General features: G+C 42.4%; 1 non-coding gene across 1 annotated transcript; it reads right to left on the bottom strand.

Annotated features, from left to right (window-relative positions):
- Positions 1-1,556: 1,556 nt before the first annotated feature.
- LOC138400367 (U6 spliceosomal RNA) lies at positions 1,557-1,663 on the bottom strand. The gene has a single exon (XR_011236263.1). It is a non-coding gene; the product is annotated as a U6 spliceosomal RNA (small nuclear RNA).
- Between the last annotated feature and the right edge of the window lie 18,711 nt (positions 1,664-20,374).

The following is a 20,374-nucleotide window of genomic DNA, read 5'->3' as shown; positions in this document are numbered from 1 at the left end:
AGACGTGAGCCACCGCGCCCAGTCTTTTTTTTTTTTTTTTTTTAATAGTCTTTAACTGAGTGCTGGTTTCAGAATCAAAATATGTTAAAATGTGTAAGATGCTTAAAGAAGTGCCTGGCACATAGTAAATGCCACATAAATACTAGCTATTGTGTGAATGCTAACATTCTTTCTAATGGTTTTCAGATCGAAAAACTGTGAATAGGTTCACTGTAGCTGAACTATTTCTTATTCTTTTTTCTATTTATTTATTTCCTGGTACCCTAAGCACAGGACCCAGCTCTTGGACACCAGGCAGGTGTCTTGCAACACAGTCCCAGAAGCCAGTCATCAAATGCCTGTGCAGCGGGGACTCAGCATTCAGAGTGTATTCTGGTGGTCAGGAGTGAAGGCTTTAAAGTCAGACACAGAGTTCTTTTTGTTTGTTTGACTTTCTGTGTTTAAATAATTGTAGACTTACAGAAAAGTATAGTAAAAATAGCACAGAGAGTTCATGACTACCCTTCACCCACCTTCCCCTAATGTCAACATCTCATATAGCTATAGTATAAATATTAAAGCCAGGAAGTTAACATAAATACAAGTCTGTTAGCTAAGCAGTAACCCTTATTTGAATTTCACCAGTTTTCCACTAATGTCCAGGATCCAATATAGACTCCTACGTTGCATTTAGCTGGTGTGTCTTCTTAGTTTCCTCTGATCCGCAACAGTTGCTCAGTCTTTGCATTTCTTTCATGACCTTGACATCATTGCTCAGTACCAGCTAATTATCTCATAGAATGTCTCACAATTTGGGTTTGTCTGATGTTTACTCATGATGAGACTGAAGTTTCTTTCTGGCAGGAGTACCGCACAAGTGCTGTTGTGTCCTTGGTGCATCATTTCCGGCTGATATTCATCTTGATTGCCTGGCTAAGGTTTCTCCACTGCAAGGTTATATGTCTATTTTCCAGAACAACCATTGCAAACACTGTTAATAACCTCAGGAAGATTATTTTGATACCTCTGTACTGATGCCCTATGAAACATTTCATACATGTTAGCCAACATTTCAGTGTACTTTTTTACTTGAAGTACTGTAAGAGAGACAGAACTACTTTAAAATACAGTTGGGGTAGCAGCTCAAATGAAAAGTTATTTTGATTACTTCTATGCAATGTTCATTTGAACAGGGTCTAGAAATTTTATCATGGAGTAGTAGGCCAACAACAATAGTGTAAACATAAAATAATATGTGTAAAGGAAAATTTATACTCTAATGAACATATGAGACAAGAAAAAATAAGAACAGTGAGGCCCATGTGTTAACTATGTGCCACATATATTCATTAAATGGTCATGCATATACTGTTCGTGAGATTGTACATTAAGTGGTTTGTTCTCATGGCCTCATGACTGTTATCCACAAAATGGTGATGAGAATTACCAAGGAATAACAAAGACTATCTTTCTGTACATGAATTAAATGAAGTACAAAACTGGTAAATATACTTTCAAGAATAGTCTAAGGATTTATTTTTAATATAAATATGTAAAGAAGCATTGTGTTTTTTTAAAAAAATATGGAATGCTTCGCGAATTTGCGTGTCATCCTTGCACAGGGGCCATGCTAACCTTCTCTGTATCGTTCCAATTTTAGTACATGTGCTGCCTAAGCCAACACTAAGGCATCGTTGACATAGTTTCTTAGGTAAGGAATACGTAAAATTAAATACGTTGTCCAATTCCTATTCTGATATAGTAACTGATAACAATTATTGAGTTCCTACCATGAGCAGATATTGTGCCAAGTATTTTATATGCATAATTTCATTTAATTTATTCATTCAATCAACAAATATTATTGTGCACTCACATGTGCTGGGCATTGTTGTGGACGCAGGAAATATAGCAGGGAATAAAACCAAATCCCTGATCTTTTGAAAATGGATATATAATAGATCAGTTGGTAATGAGTGCTATATACAGAAATCAAACAAGGTTAAAGTGGAGTGGAGAGTGTCTTTCGGCGGGGGGTGGCTGCTGTTAATTTATTACAGGGTGATCAGAGAAGTTGTCTCTAATGGAATGACAGTTTTCTGGGCAAAATTATTTCTAAGCAGAGGATACAGCAGAAAGTAAGAACATGTTTAGCATTTGACTCTCTATAAGAATTACTGTTTTATACACAAGAAAAGTGAGACTCAGGAATATTCTTATTATATACGTGCCCATGTCACATAAGTAATAAAAAGCAAAGCCAAAACATGACCCTAGGTCTATTGAACTCAAAGTCTATGCCTTACTCTCCCCAAATTTACTCATCCTAACCAAGAGTTACTCTCTTAAAAGATTGGCAGAGCATAAGACTCCCAGCAATTACTTGCTGTGGCTGTTAATTCTATAATTAACTGTAGCCTTAGGCAAATCACTGACACTTGCTGTTCTCCAGAGCTGTAAAATGGGATTCAGGTAATTAACAACTCAGAGCAACCATTATGAGAACTAATTAGATACTGCTTCCAAAATACTTTGAACACAAACAATAGAGTGTCTTCACTCTGAGTATCACATTTTCCTCCCATTGGAACTCTAGATACCTCCATCCCTGCCTATCTGGGACTTCCACCCCAGGTCCTCCTTGAATTTCCCACTATTGGCAAAACCAATTACCTAGTCTGTAAAACCAGAGCCCAAATGTCATCTTTAACTCCTTTGCCTTCCTCTCGCACATTTCCAAGTCCTGTCCATTCTACTTCCAAAATATGTCTTGTAGCCATTCACATCCTCTCATCTTTGGTCTCACCCCATCCTGCCTTACACAGAGGAGTGCAGTCATTGGTGAATTGGTCCTCCCCTTTTCCATCTTGCTCCTCTCCTAAACATTCATCACACAAAAGCCAGAATAACCTTTATTTGTTATTATTATTACTATAATAATTATTATTATTTAGAGATGAGTCTTGCTCTGTTACCTGGCTAGAGTGCAGCGACGTGATCATAGCTCACTGCAGCCTCGAACTCTTGGACTTTGCAAGGGGCCCACCCACCTCAGCCTCCTGAGTAGCTGGAACTACTGGTGTGCAACACCAGGCCCGGCTAATTCTATTATATTTTTTGTAGAAACAGAATCTCACTCCATTGCCCAGGCTGGTCTTGAACTCCCGCCCTCAAGCAATCCTCCAGCCTCAGCCTCCAGATTACATGTGTGAGCAACTGCACCCAGCCAGAGTGACTTTTAAAAACAAATTCACTTCGTATCATTTCCTACTTAAAACCTTTGGGTGACTGCCTACTGCAGACAGAGTAAAGCACAAGTCCTTCCATGGCTATGGTGACTAACTCAGCCCGTTGCACCCAGAACTTTCTCAATTTTAGCACTTAAAGTCCCACATCCCAGGAATCTCTCTGTTCTGGGCAAACCAGGACAATTGCTCATCCTAGCCATGGCCCCTATGGCCTCACTCACATGAAGGGGCTCCTGTCTGCCTCACCGCCTCATGTCACGCCACTGTCCACTCAGTCACCACCCAACTGCACACTGGCCGCTGCTCCCGGAGCATGCTGGCCTTTCCCGTGCTCACGGCCCTCACGGTCGTGCTGGCCTTTCCTCCGCCTAGAATGCTCCCCACGGCTGGATTTTTCCCATCCTTTAAAGCTCAGCTTAAATGCTCCAGAAAGGACTTCCCTGATCCCAGTAAAGCCAATAGTTCCTGTCCACTCGTCTCCATGACAGCATTCTTCTGTTTCCTTCCTAGCACTGCTCACTAGTTAAAAGCAGGGGGAAAGGCCACCCTTTTTTCTGTGCTCTCACAGAATACTTCTGACACCAAATATCAGGAAAACCAGGTGGTTTTTCCACACTAAGCAATTCTCCAATTCTCTGCAGACATAAGCTGGGTGTCCCACAATTTAACTCAATTGTGATATGAACCATCTGGAGTTAGCACAGACCCCATAGGATAAGGGCCTAGTTCCAAGAGACAGTTCCTACCTCAGATGCCAGCCACAAATCTGGCTTTCTATACTTCTGACCAATGGGCTTTAAATCAGGGTTTCTCACAACCCCTCCTCGGGTTCCATAATTTGCTAGAATGGCCTGTAGAACTCAGAAAAGCATGTCATTTACTGTTACCAATCTATTATAAAGGCGACACTCGGGAATAGCCACGCGGAAAAGCTGCCTAGGCAAGGCACGGGCAGGGCTGTGGAGCCCCTGCGCCCTCGCTGGGTGGACCGCCCTCTCTGGTCTTCGCGCCTGTGCACTTGCCTATAAGGGTTTTAGGAGCTCTAGGCCACAACTGAGGACAAAGGCCAAATATATAATATATTGTTTATTGTATTGCATTATCACACTAGTCTGGATTTCTTTTCCATGTACCTGTTTATTGTCTGTCTCCTGTCCCTGGAGTGTGAGCGTCCAGAGACCTTGTCTGCACTGTTCACTGTGGTATCCCCAGCACATAGCACATAACAAGTGGTCAGAAAATACCTACTGAACCTACCTTTTAGCCTCAAGCCTCACCAAACATGTGGTGAGGCTGAAGCGACAGAGATTAAGGTCTTGAAAACACCAGGACACCTGGGCAACGTGGCTCCCCCCAATCCCTGCAAGTAGACTGAGACCTGACCTCGGAGAGGAGCCAAGGAAATTGTGAGTTAGTTGTCCGGAGGCCTAGAGAGGTCAAATGACTTGTCCTAAGTTACATACTCAGTTTACATTCAACATACGGCCAAACCCCACATTTCCCTATTCCCTACCAACTGAGTTCTAATTTCAAAGGATCTTAGTGTAGAAAGAAATCTCCAGACCCCATCTGCTCTGGCCCCTTCAAACAGGACCCTATCGCTATATATTTCCATTTAAAAGATAAGAGATCTGGAGCCAAGCGAAATAAACGATTTCTCCAAGGTCATACATTTATTGAAAGACAAGGAAAGACTTGCCTTTTTGTTTTTTATACCACACTATCTCCAGGGATTTTGTTTGTTTGTTTGTTTGTTTGTGTTTTGAGACAGAGTATCACTCTGTTGCCTGGGCTAGAGTGTCGTGGCGTCAGCCTAGCTCACAGCAACCTCAAACTCCTGGGCTCAAGCGATCCTCCTCCCTCAGCCTCCTGAGTAGCTGGGACTACAGGCACATGCCACCATGCCTGGCTAATTTTTTCTATATATATTTTTAGTTGTCCATATCATTTCTTTCCATTTTTAGTAGAGACGGGGTCTTGCTCTTGCTCAGGCTAGTCTTGAACTCCTGACCTCGAGCGATCCTCCCGCCTCGGCCTCCCAGAGTGCTAGGATTACAGGTGTGAACCACCGCACCTGGCCTATCTCCAGTTTTTAATTTATTCTAGACTTTGTACAACCATGTAATCAAGTATCATTTCCATATTGGACCCATTAGCAAATACTACCCAAAAAGAGAGAGAAAGAAAAAAAAAAACTAGGTGCAGAGATAGCTCAGGAGTGACAAGTTATTTAAACAGATACAGTACTTTTGCTTCTAATTCATTTACCCATTCAATAAACATTTGAGCCCCTACGATGTACAATTTATGTGCCATAGATTGCCCTGGACACTGAGGACACAGCAACAGTGAAACAGAACAAGCATCTCTGCCCTCCTAGAGCTTACATTCTTGCTCAGGAGTCGATGACAAACAAATAAATAGCTGTATTTTTATATTTAAGGCACATCAGGTGGCCAAAGTGCCATGAAGAAGAATAAAGCAACGGAAAGTGATTGAGACAGGCAGAAAACACCACCTCTGTGAATGGGACAGTCAGGGAAAGACACTCAGTAAGATGCTATTTGAATAGAGATTTGAGTGAATTAAGGGCAGGAACTAGAGGAAAGAATGTTCGATGCCCGGGAACAGAGACACCATGGCCCAAGGCGGGACAGGGCTTAGCATATTCAAGGGAGAGTCCGAGGCCCTGTGGTCAGAGTGGAGTGGGCTGGAAAGACAAGGAACGGTCACAGAGGGAGCTGGAACCAGATCCTGATAGTTGCTGTTCTTTGAAACTCCTTTTGAAGCTGCCACGTCTTTACGAGGCCTCCCATGTACAAAGCGAGGCATCAGAGAGAGGGGTTTGCTGAGTGTGTCTGTGTGCGTGTTTCGGTCTGTTTGCCTTCTCTTCCCCGCACTGCTCCTTGCTGTTGGAACGCCAATCTGTGTCGGGCCACCAGCCCCGTTTGGAAACCTGACTCCGGGTGCTGGTCGCCGCGTCTCCACCGGCAGGCGCGGCCGCTCCCGCAGACGGGGTCGTCGCAGGCTCAAGCCACTGTGCAGCCGGCAGTTTCCTGTTGGCTTCTGAAAGCAAGTGAGACTGAGTCAGCCTTTCCCGGGCAGAGCGCGCTCCTCCTCTTCCCGCCTGTGGCTCCTGTTTGCCTGATATCACTGCACAGCGGCCTGGGGGGTCTGTCTGCTCCGTCACATGCCGCCCTCACCACCTTCCCGACAGAGTGTCAACCACTTTACTGAACCTCTCGGAGCCCCCGTTCCCCCTCTGTAGAAGGGGCGTCCTGCTGCACTGGTTTTGCGCCGCGTGTGACTCATTAGCGCGCGCCCAGAGGGTGACAGCGCCCGGCATGGCTTCACAGCCCTGTGGGCCAGAGGTCCCAGATGGCGTAACCGGGTTCTCTGCTCAGTCTTGCAAGGCTGAAATCAAGGTACTGGTTGTCCGTGTTCTCATCTAGAGCTCAGGGTCATTCCTGTTATCAGCAGAATTCAGGTCCTTCCAGTCGTAGGGCTGCGGTCCCTGTCTCTGCTGGCTGTCAGCCTCTGTAAGGCCGCCCACAGTCCTCTCCATGTCCCCTCTGTCCTCACACTGGCAATTGCACGTGGAGTCCTTCTCTCACTTTGAATATCTCTGACTTCTGCTTTCAGCCGGAGAACGCTCTCTGCCTTTAAATGCTCACGTATTTAGATCGGGTTCACCCACATAAGCTCCCTTTCTTACGTGAAGTGTGTTAACTGTAGTGTTAACTGTACCGTAGAACGTGCTCTGACCCCTGCAGCGAAACCTCATCGTACGCACAGATCCCAGAGATTAAGGTGCAACACCTTGGGGGCCACTTTAGAGATTTTGCCTACGACAGATGCAATGCCTTTCTTACAGAACTTTCTTGAAAGTTAGAGAGAGTGTATAAGTGTAAAATAGACCATCAGCTTAGCTACTGTTACACATAAGGGCCTCTTTGGTGTGGGGAGCAGGTAAGTATCTGAGCTAGTCAGGGAATCCAGTTATAAGACCAGACTCCCAACCGTCTACGGTAAATACCGATTATTATCTTTCTTATATTCACAGATGTTAAAACAGCATTTCAGACATAACAAGTACTCTGTTTCTATTGAGCACTTATTGACGACTTCATTTGGAAATTCTATTTGACTAATTTAACAAGACAAGGATTAAATTCCTCCTTTTTTCTCTGAATACATGATTTTCTCTCCCTTATCAAATCATTTTGACAAGGCTGCTTCTTCTTCCTCCTGCCCATGTACTTTGGTAGAGTCCATCAACACTGGACTTGGAGCTTGGCTTTTGTGGTCCTGGTACTGCTGTGGACTGAATGTTTGTGTCCCTCCAGAATTCATGTTGAAATCTAATCCCCATTGTCGTGATATTAAGAGGTGGGGTTTTCGGGGAAATGGTTAAGTCACGAGGACTCTGTCCCCCTGAATGGGATTAGCCCCCTTATAGAAGAGATCGAAGGGAACTGCCTCGTCCCTTCTGCCCTGCGAGGAGGCGGCAGGCAGAGCTGCCTTTGCAGGAGAGAGCTGGCCGTCCCGACACCCCATCTGCTGCGCTGCATCCGGGACTTCCCACACTGCTCAACTGTGAGCACTAAATCTCTGCTGTTTATACAGTACCCTGTCTGTAAAGTATTTTGTTCTAGCAGCCCAAACGGACTAAGACAGGTACCAACTGAATTCTGGGAATTTACTCAAGTTCTATCACCTTGTATGAAGGCCCAGAAAAAATAAAAGGACGTGCGGTACAGTGGGAGTCTGAATTAATTTCAGAATATGACTATTTTTGTTGACTATACTAAAGATGATCAAGGCCATAATTTTCCCTTTTGTGAGGAGCAACACAGCATCCGTAAGGAGCATAACTCTGGAGCCGCACTGCCAGGGTTCGAATCCCGTCTCTGCCACTTTCTATCTGTGTGACAGTGGGCAAGTTACTTAATCTCTCTGTGTCCCAGTTTTCTCATCTGTAGAGCACCTACTTCATACAATTGCTGTGAGGATTGAATTAAATAATAACAAAGTGCTTACAACAGGGCCTGGTGCATAGAAGTGCTATATAAACGTTCGTGAGGCAAACCATCACCACTTTCATTAGCGCTGCTAAAGAGTAGCAAAAGTGAGTCACTTAAGGCTTTTCTCTGCTTCCCTAGCCTAACCTACTCTCTTATAAGAAGTGGTATGGGTTTTCAAATTATATTTTATTTATTTCCTTTTTGAATTTTTTGAATTGGCAAAATTCATGCATTCTATAAAATTCAAAAGGATACAAAAGGATGAACAATAAAAAATAAGTTTTCCTCCCACCCAAGGCATGCAGACACTGAGCTCCCAGAAGCATTCATTGATATTAGTCTCTTATGCATCTTCCAGAGATAGTCTGTACTTTACTATGAATATTTATATGTTAATATAACATATAGACCATTTCCACACATTTATATTTAACACAAATGGGAACATTCTATTCTATTCTGAGCCATGCTTTTCTTCACTTAGCAATGTCTCTTGGAGACTCTTCCACATTAGCACAAAGACAGCGGCCTCGTTCTCTTTAATGGCTGTAAAGTATTCCACTGTATGGGTGTACAGCCTTTATTTAACCAGTCCTCTGTTGATGGACATATAGCTTCCAGGCTTTTTTATCACAAACAATACTGTGATTTGTGCCCTTATATACAGGTCATTTTGCAGATCTGTAAGTATATCTGCATGACAAATTTCTAGAAGTGGAATTGCTGGGTCAAATTGTATGTACGGTGTTGACACTTATTGCCAAATTGCCTTCCATGGAGGTTGTATCAATTTAACTCCCTCCAACAATATATGAGTGCCTGTTTTCTCACCCCTTCACTATGTTGCCCAAAGTTCTTATCTTTGCCATAGACTTTAAGCTTGCCTTTGACCCTCTGGGGGGATGCATTTACTAGGAAATCTACTAGCAGAAATATTAGGGCTGTTCTTATTCATAATCACAACAGTACAAATAGTCCTCTGGAAAGCAGCATTCTGTAAAGCAAAAGCTAACAAAATCTGGCTTCTGCCCCATTCTCTGTGGTAACAGGCTCACTGTCAATGCAAGACTGCAGAGGCTTCATGAGGATGAGATTTAGCAAAGACTAGAAAGATCTACCACATGCAAACAGTATACCTTCTGCTCTGGATGTTTAATGTCAATTCCCCTAAGGTTCACATGGCACTGGGACATGGAAATGGTGCTTGCTATTTTTGATCAAGGAGTTTTGTTCCCTTGATTCCGAAGATGGCTCTCAACAGGTACAACAGGTTCAAAAGCCAGAGCGGCCAAAACACCACATTGCCTGAGCATTGCCAGTTAACAGTGCAGAATCAACCACGAAAATGCTGGAGTCAGTGAATACCCATCTACCTGTGCTCAACAACACGGCACCTCTAGCTCTGACTGTCGCTTGCTGAGAAGCAGCATGTAGCCTTGGCTGGGAGGAGCCAGAGGCCACCAGCACCCTTAGTGAGGGAAAAAGAGGTTTCCTTCCCTGGACTGATGCTTGCTACTACTCATTCCTGGTAATATTATACTTCACACAGCATTCAATGTTATAAAAGTGATTTTATAAATCAGAATAGGAACAATTCTGTCTGTTTTGGCACATAAGTAGAGAGCACAGCAACTGCAAGCCCAGATAAAAATGCACTTTTTAAAAAGTAGTAAGGTTTGAATTATAGATCTGACACATTGGAATTATACATAGCTGTAGGTTAGAGGTTTTTTGTTCCTCGGCCTTGTTGGCAAGGGCTTATCAGTTTTTGAAAAATTTGCCTTCGAGCTGAGAGTTCATACACTGTATTTGTTTTGAATCTTTAACTAATTTGGTTGGAAATTTGATAAAACCCTAAGTCTGAATGTTTTTTCTTTCTTTTCTTTTTCAGAAAAGATTTTGTTCAGATTCCAGTCTTCATTAAATGGCATATAACTCTTCCTACCTCTCTCCCTTTTTCCCTCGCAACGGTGGCATCTAACTCATGAGGACTAACATCATGTCATTTAGAGGGAGAATTAGTTTGAAGCCAGCCATGCATGCAGAATCTGCTTGCTTTGTTCTAATGTGGATGACAGAAAAACAGGTGAATGAACTGTTTTTATTTGATCTTGAACATACTCTATAGGGATGATGCCACAGATGTAAAAAATTTTATACAGTAGCCTTGACATGCTGAATCATGGAATTCCCTGTTGGTTAGACTTCAAAATGAGTAGCTACTTGATTAGCAATACTTAAATCTGCCAGCAGCTATTCCTGGGAAGTGTGAAGTTTCTGGGATCAGTGCTTATTTGGTGTCCAAGCTGAGGCAACTCTGAGTTACCCAAATTATATAACCCTACCTACTTTACAAGGTACCCAGCCTGGTGAGATTCTTGTACTTTTGGCTAATGGCAGTTTTTAAGTCCTACAGAGGACAAAAACAGGTACAGTGTGTGTTATGGACTGAATCGTGCCCCCTGACAAATTCATATGTTGACACTCCAAGCCCCAATCAATGTGACTGTATTTGAAGACAGGGCCTTCACAGAGGTAATTAAGGTTAAATGAGGTCATAAGGGTGGGGCCTTCATCCAATATGATTGGTGTTCTTGTAAGAAGATGAAGAGACGCCAGGGATGCACAGGCACAGAGAAAAAGCCATGTGAGGACACAGTAAGAAAGCTCCACCTGCAAGCCAAGCAGAGAGGCCTCAGGAGAAACCAAACCCAATGACACCTTGATCTTACACTTCCAGCCTCCAGAACTGTGAGAAAATAAATTTCTATTGTTTAAGCCACCCAGACTACGTACAGTATATCGTTATAGCAGCCCTAGCCAACTAGTATGGAAAAAGTATAGAGTTTGAGTGAGTTTTTGAGCATGCCTTCACCTCATGGGAAGATGTAATCTTCTGCGTGAGTTGACTCCTGGGATCAATTGAGGGCAGTTTCCAATAGAAGGGAGCAGGGTTGGGTCACAAGCAGCGTACACTCTCAGCAGGTGGAGCATGAGTGGACCGTCACATAGAGGGAGTCTGGACCAGTGAGCTGCAGTCTGGGAGTTATGGTGAAACACCTATAGTATTCACTCACGTACAGTACTGAGGGGAGACATTGGGGCTTGCTATAAACATGTCGGTTCAAGTTGAATCTCCAACCCTTTCCTTTCAGTCAAATTGTTCCCAGTAAGCTCCTCCTGTATAGAGATTGTATTTTTTTCTTTCCTTTTCTTTCTTTCTTTTTTTTTCTTTTTTGAGACAGAGTCTCATTCTTTCACCCTGGGTAGAGTGCATCATCATAGCTCACTGCAGCCTCAAATTCCTGGGCTCAAGCGATCCTCTTGCCTCAGCCTCCTGAGTATCTGGGACTACAGGCATGCGCCACCATGCCCAGCTAAGTTTTATATTTTTAGTGGAGAAGAGGTCTCACTTTTGCTCAGGCTGGTTTTTTTTTGTTTTTTTTTTTTGAGACAGAGTCTCACTCTGTTGCCCGGGCTAGAGTGAGTGCCGTGGTGTCAGCCTAGCTCACAGCAACCTCAAACTCCTGAGCTTAAGGGATCCTCCTGCCTCAGCCTCCCGGGTAGCTGGGACTACAGGCATGCACCACCATGCCCGGCTAATTTTTTCTATATATATTTTTAGCTGTCCATATAATTTCTTTCTATTTTTAGTAGAGATGGAGTCTCGCTCTTGCTCAGGCTGGTCTCGAACTCCTGAGCTCAAACGATCCGCCCACCTCGGCCTCCCAGAGTGCTAGGATTACAGGCGTGAGCCACCGCGCCCGGCCTCAGGCTGGTTTTGAACTCCAGAGCTCAAGTGATCCTCCCACTTCAGCCTGTCAGAGTGCTAGGATGACAGGCTTGAGCCACCTCGGCCGGCCAGAAATTCTAGACTAACAATGACCAGACAAATATGTCCACTTTCCTGATGTGCACCTGAAATCTAATTTTGTTAAAAGTAGTTTAAATGAGGGACTCCAACGGTCCTCATGCAGTATGTGATCCATTTTAACCAATGCATGTGTTTAATCAATATAAAAGTTTCACACCCTGCTTTAAAATTCTTTGAAATTTTAAGATGAACTCTGCATTATGATTAAAAGTATATAAAATCAACAGTAATCTTTTATTTTTTCTCTTTTATTTAGGCATGTCCATGCAACCAAAATAATAATTTTTTTTTTTTTTTTTTTTTATTTATTTTTTTTTTTTTGAGACAGAGTCTCACTTTGTTGCCCAGGCTAGAGTGAGTGCCGTGGCGTCAGCTTGGCTCACAGCAACCTCAGACTCCTGAGCTCAAGCGATCCTCCTGCCTCAGCCTCCCGAGTAGCTGGGACTACAGGCATGTGCCACCATGCCCGGCTAATTTTTTCTATATATATTTTTAGCTGTCCATATAATTTCTTTCTATTTTTTAGTAGAGATGGGGTCTCGCTCTTGCTCAGGCTGGTCTCGAACTCCTGAGCTCGAACGATCCGCCCACCTCGGCCTCCCAGAGTGCTAGGATTACAGGCGTGAGCCACCGCGCCCGGCCCAAAATAATAATTTTAGAATATGGCATTAACAGCTACGCGCCTCCACCCCTACCCCATACATTGCCCTCTGCTCGACCCAGATGAGTCAGAGAAACAAATACCCTCTGAGTTCAGGAGCATTACTAACCAGCCATGGAAACCGTCCCATAGAGCTGTTAATTCAGTCTCACAGATTTGCTGAGTCCTTATGTTGGCGTGCTCTTAAGGCACAATGTTTTTCAAGTATATTTTGAAGATGGATTTTCTTATACTTCTTGTCTTTTTTATTAAAAAATTAAAGAAAAAAGAAAAAATGCAACGAGGCTTAGCTCTCTCACAGAGAATTCCAGATTCCCAAGCTAATCCAATGGTTCTAGCTTTTGGTGTTCCAGACTTTCTCTGAAACAATTGAAGCATACTTTGCCTTTGGGAAAAACTGCTGTTTTCAGGTAATTATTAAAACGAAGATGGACTTTCATCACCCTTTTCTAAAATTTGGAAGAAGTTACTTAGGTTTTCACTTGAAAACGCAAGGTTCAGGCGGGCAGATGGACCAGCGTGGTATCTGACTGACGTTTCAAGCTGCCGCAGAACCAGCAGGTGGAGCAGCGCCCAAAGCGAAGAAGAGAGACGTTCCAGTCTCTGAAACCCCGAGTTAATACCAACATATAATTCCACAGAACAATTCTGTTCTTTTTCATTCATTTTCATCTGAAAATAACAAAGACTGATCAGGTCCCCTGGTCTATTACCTGAAACAAGTTTAGAAAATAGAAGACCAACAACCACAGTGTCAATCTGGATTGATCAATGTTGGGAATACCTTGCCAATAAGATTTAATTTTGTTACATGATCTGATGTGGCCTCTATCTAAAGTATATTTCCTTGTGAACAATAAAAAATCCCTATGTTCACTGTTTCAGATTTAATCTAAGAACTGACCCTAGAAACTGCATTTCTTTTCTCTTTCCCTCCTATCTATTCATTTAGTTCCTTTACAAAAGAAAAAACAGAAATCTCTGTTTTATGATGTTTTATGATCATTAAATTTTCAATTGCCACGTTCTCTCCACTCTTGTGGCAGTCAAAGGCACTTGAAAGAGGTGGCCACTTGGACACAAGCTGCCACAATTCAAAAACAGCCTGTGCTCCAAGCCGATTTTCAACTAGGGCCGTGCATTTTCACAGACACAATATGCTAAACCTCCACCAATCTCAGGATAATTCCACAGGCTATTGAAACCTAAAATGTAGGTGCAATTACCGTATCATATCAGTTTTTCCAACCAATGTCAACATGGCTGTGCTGTTCCTCTAACTCTTTCTTAAGTGGAATTTTAAGTTTTCTTTTCATTTTATTTTTTTTGAGACAGAGTCTCACTCTGTTGCCCGGGCTAGAGTGCCGTGGCGTCAGCCTAGCTCACAGCAACCTCCAACTCCTGGGCTCAAGCGATCCTCCTGCCTCAGCCTCCCGAGGAGCTGGGACTACAGGTGTGCACCACCACAGCCAGCTAATTTTTCTATTTTTAGTAGAGACGGGGTCTCGTCCTTGCTCAGGCTGGTCTCAAACTCCTGAGCTCAAGTGATCCTTCTGCCTCGGCCTCCCAGAGTGCTAGGATGACAGGCGTGAACCACTGCACCCAGCCCTAAGTTTTCTTTTTAAAATCACTATTTGCTGAAACCATTTTTGTCTTGGGAGGGTAAAAAAAAAAAAAAAAAAAAAAACCCTCTCTCCTTGTTGTGTAGGAAGAAATAAGCAGTTTTGGAGGTGTCTTTGCCTTCCAGAACTGAATTTCTGCCTTTCCCTTTCCTCCCCTCTGCTAACTGCAGTCACCACCTAACTACTCCCAGGTCTGAGGACTGGCCCACGTGGGTGGTGCCAGTGTTTTCTGAGAGGTTTTTGAGTGCTGAGTCATGCCCTTCCTTAACTGGGAGCTATACTTCTTGATTAGCCATCATTTTCATTTTCTTTTTTTTCTTTTTCTTTTCTTTTCTTTTTTTTTTGACACAGAGTCTCGCTCTGTCGCCTGGGCTAGAGTGCAGTAGCATCATCATACCTCAAATTCTTGGGCTCAAGCGATCTTCCCTCCTCTGCCTTCGGAGTAGCTGGGACTACAGGCACTTGCCACACCTGGCTAATTTTTGTTTTTTTCCTCTTCTTTTGTTTTCTTTCTTTCTTTCTTTCTTTCTTTCTTTCTTTTTTTTTTTGTAGAGTCATCTTGCTCTTGGTCAGGCTGGTGGCTGGTCTGGAACTCCTGTCCCCAAGCGATACTCCCACCTCAACCTCCCAAAGTGCTAGGATTACAGGCCTGAGCCACCTCACCCAGTCCATTTACTTTTTTCTGAAGCCTTAACCTGCACAGTTTCCTACGTGGGTACATTCTCCTAGTCACTCTGGGCCCCTGGCCTCTATCTACGACATATGGTATATGTGGGTTGATTCATACCCAGGTTTTGAGATTTCTTTTCTTATTATAATAATTATTGCATGCCTTCTTACCCTCAACCCTTGCCTCAGCTGATCCTTATAAATCTTTGTGAATGTATTTATTAGGATTTTGGAGTTCTCTTACTTAGAAATTTTGCTATCGGATTCTCTCAGCCTTGTAGAATTATGCTAGTTTGGTAGCAGTAGGCAATCTAAAGGTTCTAGAAGTCATTATGGTCCACAGCAATGAAATTTTTGACTGACAAAGGGAAGGTTTTGTTGGAAGAAATCTCAGGTGATACCCTTTATAATGATTATGGATCTGATGATGGAAGTGGAGGTAAAAGGCTCTGAGAACTCAACCGAAAAAGGCATCATTCTTAGCAAAAGAAAAGTTAAAGAGCTGTCTAGAAAGCTGCAGATTAAAGGAACAGTACAGGCCGGGCGCGGTGGCTCACGCCTGTAATCCTAGCACTCTGGGAGGCCGAGGCGGGTGGATTGCTCAAGGTCAGGAGTTCGAGACCAGCCTGAGCGAGACCCCGTCTCTACTAAAAATAGAAAGACATTATATGGACAACTAAAAATCTATATAGAAAAAATTAGCCGGGCATAGTGGCGCATGCCTGTAGTCCCAGCTACTCGGGAGGCTGAGGCAGTAGGATCGCTTAAGCCGAGGAGTCTGAGGTTGCTGTGAGCTAAGCTGACGCCACGGCACTCACTCTAGCCTGGGCAACAAAGTGAGACTCTGTCTCAACAAAAAAAAAAAAAAAAAAAAGGAACAGTACAATTCTGCCATGGAAAGAGTAGCAATCCTTCCAGAAATGTGATCATAGTTTAAGATGTTCAAGGCTATTAAAGCCACAGATTGTAAAAAGGGTACTAATTAGACATATATTCCTGAGGAATGTTCCTATTCATGGTGTTTTTGTCTTTTTGTTGCATCAAAAATATTGTTGCGTAAGTATCTCAGGTAGTCAAAATGTCAAAAAATAAGCATTTTATGTAATAATTATTATGCCTACTTAGTACGTTCTGCCACCCTTATGTCACAACTGTATTACTGAATTTCGGGGTTAGTACTGGAATTTTCAGAATCAAAAATATTGAACTACAAATTACCTTAGTGCATACTGCTTCTATTTTGAAAATCTTTTCTATTTTTAGGTTCTGTTGTGTTTAAGAAGAAAAATGGGAAACTTTGACCAGACTGGCATGTCCTAATTAATGAATCATATTAGAAACAGAATTTCTATAATATTAATTTATTCATTCTTTCAGTAAATAGGCATTAAGTACATAATTGGCTCATGCCAGTAATTGGCTTATGCCAAAGATGAAGCGGGCACAATATTTTGCCACTGAGGGGCATCTTAGTTGCTTACTTGTTTTGACTCTCTTCTAGCATTCTGTGGGCACTGGAGTTGAGATTTCTGAAAAACCAGGTCATTTTACCTTGCCTTTTGTGTTTGAGTTATTTTTAATATTTTCCTAGAAATATTTTGTAATATTTTACTTGTAAGAGTGGCATGTATCACAAAGTCATTTTCTAGTACCAAGCAGGATATGTGGGAAGAAAGTGTACAATTCTTTGATGAAAATTATTTCCCACTGACCTAAACTTGGAATGTTTCATGGAAAAAGAAATACATAAATGTTCTACACCAATAAAATAAAATAAAATTTCCACAAAATAAACCATAGATAAGTTTATTATGATTATTATTCTTATTCTTCAGATTGGGAAACTAAGGCTTAGAGAAGTCACAGAATGCATCCAGAGTTGCATCTAGTAAGTGGTACAGCCAAAATTCAAACCCACGCAGTCTGATTCTTGAAGCTAAGCTTTCCTAGCCTGGCTAGTAAAAGTCTGACTTAACATAGAGGAAATGGAGATAAACACGTGGGACTAGTTTAGTGACTTTTACAAAGTAGAATTAAAGGGATCTATTGGATTATTATATAAGAATAGAGGACAAGTGGGAATCCAGGAAAATTTCCGGTTTTCTGACTTGGAAAATCAAATGGCTAGTGACCTGTAATTCAAATGGAGAATAGGGAATGCAGAGCCAATTGGGGAGTGAGAAGGTAATTTGGCTTTAAAACTCTGAGCAGGGCCAGGCGCGTGGCTCACGCCTGTAATCCTAGCACTCTAGGAAGCCGAGGCGGTTGGATCGCTCAAGGTCAGGAGTTCGAGACCAGCCTGAGCAACAGCAAGACTCCGTCTCCACTAAAAATAGAAAGAAATTATCTGGCCAACTAAAATATATATAGAAAAAAATTAGCCGGGCATGGTGGCACATGCCTGTAGTCCCAGCTACTCGGGAGGCTGAGACAGGAGGATCGCTTGAGCTCAGGAGTTTGAGGTTGCTGTGAGCTAGACTGACGCCACGGCACTCACTCTAGCCTGGGCAACAGAGTGAGACTCTGTCTCAAAAAGAAAAAAAAAAAAAAAACTCTGAGCACTCTGAAGCTGTCATTCCATTTTCTTCTGTTCTCCCTTGTTTCTGACTAGAGGTCGGCCATGTTGTTGCCCTGTATGTGATGTATCATTTTTCTCTGTTTTCAAAATTTCCTCTTTAGTTTTTAAAAATTAAATTAAAAAATTTTTTGGCAATCTAATGAGGATGGGCCAAGGTATGGGTTTTCTTTGTATTTATGTTGCTTGGGGTTCACTGAGCTTCTTGGATTTGTCAACAACTTAAGTTATTTTTATCAACTTTGGCAAATTTTTGGCCATGACTTCATTATTTTTCTGCTCCATTCTCACTGTCTTCTTTTGGGACTTCAGTCACCTATGTCTGATATTGTCCTACATGTCTCTGAGGCTCTATTCATTTTTCTTCAATCTTTTTTCTCTGTTCTTCAAATGGGACAATCGTATTGGTGATCTCTGGATTCACTGACTCATACTTTTGCCATCTTCTATCTGCTGTTAAGCCTCTCCAGTGAACTTTGTCATTGTATTTTGCTTTTTAATTCTAGAGTTTGCATTTGCTTCTTTTATATAATTTCTATTTCTCTGCTGAGGATCACTATCTATTTACTCATTAAGATCATACCTTCCTTTATTGTAAACATATTACATATTGTCCTTTAAGTCTTTGACTCTCTTTGTAATAGCTGCTTTAATATCTTTGTCTATTAAGTCTAGCATCTGAGCAATCTTAGGATCAATTTCTATTGACTACTTTTGGTTTTCTATGGTTTTTTTTTTTTTTTTTTTGGCCTGTCTAGTAACTTTTTGCTGTAATATTAGACACTATAGGTAATACATTACAGAAATTCTGGATTTTGGATTCTGTTATCTTCCTCTGAAGAGTTTTTATTTTTGTTCTAGTAGGCAGGTCAATTATTGCCCGTCACTTTGAATTTGTGTAGTTTATTTATTTATTTTTTTTACTTTGTAGGGTAAATCTTTGGTGTTTTTTTTTTTTTTTTTTTTTTTTGAGACAGAGTCTCACTCTGTTGCCCGGGCTAGAGTGAGTGCCGTGGCGTCAGCCTAGCTCACAGCAACCTCAGACTCCTGGGCTTAAGTGATCCTCCTGCCTCAGCCTCCCGAGTAGCTGGGACTACGGGCATGCACCACCATGCCCAGCTAATTTTTTTTTTCTATATATATTTTTAGTTGTCCAGATAATTTCTTTCTATTTTTAGTAGAGACGGGGTCTTGTTCTTGCTCAGGCTGGTCTCGAACTCCTGAGCTCCAGCGATCCGCCCGCCTCAGCCTCCCAGAGTGCTAGGATTACAGACGTGAGCCACCGCGCCCGGCCTGTAGGGTAAATCTTTGGAAAATTCAAGGTATTTTCCCAAGTCCTTCTAACTGAGTATGTTTAACCTTCAAATTCTGTTTCCCCTGTGGCTTTTGTCAAAGCTCGGCTTTAGGCTTTCTTAGGGCAAGTCTAGAGTAGGCCTTTCTCCAGAGCAGTGGTTAAACTTTAGTTTGTACCAGAATCATCTGAAGAGTTTATTAAAAAACAAATTTCAGGGCTTCTTCCCCAAAGTTTCTGATTCATTACGTCTGAAGTAGGGCCCTTGAACTTGCATTTCCAATAGTGTGTCTAACAAATTTTCAGGTGATGTTGATACTGCTGATCTGGGGAAACAATTCGAGAAATACTGCTCTAGAACATGGTCCTTACTTTTAAGACGTGATCTTTCTGGTGTCCCAACTGGATGACTGGAATGTTATCAGGAAAGTGTTAATGTTTCCACTCAGGCTAAGCCATGACACCAGTGTTCCCCATTGCTGCTTGAACTCTAATGTCTCTGGCTCAGCTTTCAACCCCGCTGAAGCTGGTATCTGGTAATCCTTGGATAATCTCACCTCATCCATGTGCAACCCAGCTCTTAGCTAAGTGCTCATAGGAGACCCCCATGAGGATTTTTGGAGCCCTTCCTCTGCAAAGCGGCTTTCTCCTGGGTCCTACCCTGCAGATTCTGGCTGCTCAGCTGCCCCAGACTCTGAGCTCTGCCTCTTTAGCTCAGCAGATCTACTTTTTCTGCTTGGATTTGAGCTCATTGCTTTTTGGTCAGGAAATTGCCCATAGATAAAGAGCCAGAGTGATCTGGGGGCTCACAAAAGAAGAGTGTCTCTTCCTTTAGGGACCACAGACTTGTAGTGTCTCTTGGCCAATTCCAGAAACAATTGACTCAATGTATTTTGTCCAGTTTAGTGATTTTTTTTTTTTAAATGGTGGGATGACTAGTCTAGTACTAATTATTATGCCATCATAGCTGGAGTGGAAGTCCTTTTGAATTTAAGGAACCTTAGACCACCCATATAAATGAATCTACAAAGAAAAAAGCCTAGTGATAAAGATTTGGAAGGCATAAGTGTGTAGATGTTAATTAAAACCAAGTACACAAATCACATAGGAAAGTTACAGAAAATGAGAAGAGTGGAGGATCAAAGATAGACTCCTGGGGGAATCACCAGCTTTTCATGGATGAGTGAAAGAAGATTGGCAAAAGAGGAATAGAAGGAGTGCTCCAATAGGCAAGAGAAGTGCCAACTGTTTCAGAAGTCAATGGAGAAAAGTTTTTAAAAAGTATTTTGGGCTGAGTGCAGTGGCAAACCGGGAGGCCAAGGTAGGAGGATTGCTTGAGCTCAGAAGTTCAAGACCAACCTGAGCAAGAGCAAGACCCCTTCTCTACTAAAAACAGAAAAAATTTAGCCGGGTGTGGTAGTATGTGCCTGT

The sequence above is a fragment of the Eulemur rufifrons genome, chromosome 19 (genome assembly GCF_041146395.1).
Source record: "Eulemur rufifrons isolate Redbay chromosome 19, OSU_ERuf_1, whole genome shotgun sequence".
Lineage (NCBI taxonomy): Eukaryota > Metazoa > Chordata > Mammalia > Primates > Lemuridae > Eulemur > Eulemur rufifrons.
This window is presented reverse-complemented; position numbering and strand designations above follow the sequence as displayed.